The sequence below is a fragment of the Cryptotermes secundus genome, unplaced genomic scaffold (assembly GCF_002891405.2).
Source record: "Cryptotermes secundus unplaced genomic scaffold, Csec_1.0 scaffold295, whole genome shotgun sequence".
NCBI lineage: Eukaryota > Metazoa > Arthropoda > Insecta > Blattodea > Kalotermitidae > Cryptotermes > Cryptotermes secundus.
The window spans coordinates 1370127-1374110 of record NW_019729213.1 but is presented as its reverse complement, the minus strand read 5'-3'; the positions used below and the strand labels follow the sequence as shown (position 1 = coordinate 1374110).

Here is a 3984-nt window from a genome sequence, read left to right as displayed (position 1 = left end):
TCTAAGCCTACATCTTGTTCCCGCATATGTACGTATTCCATTTTGTTTCAAGAGCTTCAACACTTAAAATTCTCCTTCAACATCAAACAAAATTGTATATATAGTTTTATGTCGTATTCCCAGTGAGTTATTTAAGGCATGTATTACATAGAGGCTGTCATTAATATGTCGTGATGCGAAAGCCACCGGTTGGAACATCAGCAAGGGAGATCAGATACCCTTAGTTCCTTTTTGCTTCTCTCGCGCCCACTGTGGAGCATATGGCTCATTTCTCAGTTTCATGATAATTTTTACAGACGGTAGGACCCCTTGGACGGATGATCAGCTCCTCACAAGGCCTATACCTAAACACAGGACAACATAAACACATAATAAATGCATACACACACCAAACATCCATGCCTTGTGTGGGATTCGAACTCACGATCCTGACTTCCGAGCGAGCGAAGGCAGTACATGCCTTAGACCGCTCGGCTACCGTGACCGGCACCCTGAGTTTTGGTGTCCAATTGCTAGGCAGGACAATACGTCGTGACAGCTGTATTCCTGATTCTTTCAAATTCTGCTTTCAAAATAATGACTCTTTTCATTCATCATCATAACGAACGAGTCCCTAAATGAAAGAAGAGATATAAAGAAACTATGACTCACTGATTATTCCAATATTCGTATTGTGAGATAAATTTTTAGAACATAATCTATTAATTATTATGCGAGGTCCAATTCATAAAAATACGAAGACTTGAGAAGAGACCGTGAGAACCGGTAAAAGCAGACCGGGCTTTCCCCGGTTCTCACGGTCTCTTCGCTTGCGGATTTCTTATATTTTTCCTTCTACCCTGAAGATGGAGGCGATACGTTCCTCCGAAATGTCGGTTAACACCACATATACATGGTGCCAAATCCCAGAAGACTGCTTTCTTTATAGTCACCGCCGTGAAAGCCTCAAATCTTACAATAAACCTGTTTCTTTAAGATTCCCATCTTCATTTAGGTTTCTCAAGTCGTCGCTTTCCTATAGGCTTTCCAGTGAAAATTATATTTTTCATATCCCTTCCTAGTGTTTTTATGAAACGATAGGCATGTGAGTAGAGAAATGGCGGTTTTACTACTGCAGAGACTGATGTTTTTCGAGAGAATGAAGAACTGTGTTATGTCACGCCCATAGTAGGCTAACAAACATGGGGAGCCTATAAATGACACCACAGTTACAGATAACCGACCCAGAATTCCAGCAGTCCACCATCAGCATCAGAGTGCCTGCTTTCTTTGTCACTGCCATCTGCCGTAATCCGCAAGGTAAGAACGTGTAGAAATCTGTGGTCTTAATGATTTCGACTCACAAGTGAAAATTTACACATTGTCTATGATATATAGTTATGAACTTTATCTAAAGCTACATGTTAAACAGCACAGAATATTAAATCTCACATCCGTCAATCGATAAAATGTAATTCAGTCTGTAAATTATAATAAAACAACTTCTTATAGAAAATGGCACACACTATAAGCTTTTGAAATAGGTAAGAGAGCTGTAGTTCTACAAAGCAGATCAATGAGAGTAACATGGGAGAGAACGTAGCACGCATGTGTGGATGAGAAATTTACATGAAATTTTGTTCAGATCATCTAAAGAAAGGGATCACATGGGAGACCTAGTTGTAGATGGAAGACTGATCGTAAGGAAGCAGGATATGATGGCGTGGGCTAAGTTAAGTGTTTCAGGTTATACACATTGAAGGTCTCTTGTGAACAAGGTGACGACGTTTCGGGTTCCATGGAAGGCCTACAATGCTTTGACTACATGAGGGACCGAGAAGCTCCCAAAATGAACTATGTTCCTTGCAGTTAAGTACTTCAGTCAGTCGGTTAGTTGTGAGAGCCGGGATAGCGCAGTCTGTATAGCGACTGGCTACTGGCCGGACGGCCAAGAAGTCTGAGTATGAGTCCAGGTAGGGGCGAGATCTTTTTCCTTTCCATGTCGTTCAGGCCGGTACTGGGGCCCCACCCAGCCTCCTATCCAATGGGTACCGGGGGATCTCTTTCCCCAAGGTCAATAATACGTGGACCTATACATCCACTCCCCCATACGTTTTATTCTTAATTAGCTAGGCACAAGGACCAATTTGTCATTTTACCTTATTTGGTTAACTAACTGGTTGATTTGTAATATGTTTTGGGTGGCTATCTAGTTGGTGTGATAGTTAGTCAGTTTAGTTTAGTTAAGGTGTTAGTTAGCTAGTTGGATGTTTGGTTAGTTAGCTAAGTTAGGTAACCAGATGGCTTATTTGAATAGTTAGTTAGTTGGGTGTTTGGTTAGTTAGCTAAGTTAGGTAACCAGATGGCTTATTTGAATAGTTAGTTAGTTGGGTGTTTGGTTAGTTAGCTAAGTTAGGTAACCAGATGGCTTATTTGAATAGTTAGTTAGTTGGTCTGTTAGTTATTTCCTTAGTTACTTAGATGGGTTATCAAATTTATTTCGCTGGTTGGTTAATCAGATAATTTAACTGACTAGCTAGCTATTTTGACGGTTCNTTTAATAATGTAGATCGATAGATAGATAGATAGATAGATAGATAGATAGATAGATAGATAGATAGATAGATAGATAGATAGATAGATAGATAGATAGATAGATAGATTTTTTTACAGATAGATTATTTTATTTAAGAATTGTAAATAGATAGATAGTATATTTAGCTGGCTGGCTGACTCCTTGGTTGGTTGTTTAATTTGTTATTACAATGAGCTCGTTCGTTGGATAGTTGATTCGTCGGTTAGTTACCTACTTATTTATTATTTAGTGAGTCAGTCCGTGTGGTGCTCGGTATTACATTCAGTTCATGAGAAATGTAACCAATCTGTAGGGCCTACGAATCTTTGCCAAATTTCCACTGAAAGCTCAGGACAACCGATACAGCACATCGAAAGTCAAATGTGGAACAATTTTTCCTCTGTAACGAATCGCATTATCTCAATGAACACGCCTGCCTGTTATTTGAAAAATTAGATTGAACTATATAAAAAGAACATATTAACATTAAACGCGATTAAGAGTGTCGCAGAGATATTGAAAGTAAAAACACCGCCCTATCCCTGACTATGTGCAGTCTCTACACCGCGAGAAGCCTCGTTTAATAACATCCCTTTCAATATTGGCTTGCACGTACTAGAACTTATAACAGTAGAAAGTTGTTAGGCTGACGCTCCGATCATTTTAACTGAAGAGAAATATTTCTCTGGATCCAATTAATCGGATATTGCTGAACCCAACCTCGGAGTGGTAGTAGCTTCTTGGCTGAGAATCAAACCACTGCCGGTCAATCTGCAGTCGCCTGACTGACTGATATACAATGCCATCAATAATATTCAATTCAATTCAATTCCTGTTTATTTACGTGCAAACTTAACAGCACAGAGTCCGATTAGAAAGCTAGCACGAATAGAGAAATACTCAAAATAATTAAAAAAACAAAATACAAAAATGATAGTCTATATTAATTACACAGCATAAATAAGTTACAGAAAGAAAATAATAATAATAATAATACGTAAAAATGTAAAGCTCTCCCTGTAACAGGCTGTGGAGGCACATAGAGTTGTGAGATGTTGAGGCTCCCACATTTTCTCTAGACAATCGGCTCACAGATGACTGTGAGGTTGTCAACCTTAAGCGCCGGCCGCCCTTTACCCCCCAAGAAGGTTCCTGGTACTCATCTCTGTTAGAGGCTGAGTCGGTCCCAGGGCCATAGTGTGGCTGGAAGGATTAGGTAAATTTAAAAAAATCCACCTCATCGGGACTCGAACCCACGACTTTCCGGCTTGTAGCATAGTGCCTCAATCAACTACGCTAACGCGTGCACCAATAATAATAATAATAATAATAATAATAATAATAATAAGCTGGAGAAAACTGCATAACGAGGAGCTTCAAAACTTATGCTCTTCGCCAAATTAGAATGTTCTAGTCAAAGAGGATGAGAT

The 3984-nt window shown here is 39.4% G+C and overlaps 1 protein-coding gene across 1 annotated transcript in view; it reads left to right on the top strand.

Annotated features, from left to right (window-relative positions):
- The first annotated feature begins 1235 nt into the window (after positions 1-1235).
- Positions 1236-3984, top strand: part of LOC111865410 — a 7392-nt gene continuing 4643 nt past the window's right edge. The window contains exon 1 of the mRNA XM_023853419.2: positions 1236-1299. The gene's annotated coding sequence lies outside the window, so the exon portion shown is untranslated. The remainder of the gene's footprint in view (positions 1300-3984) is intronic.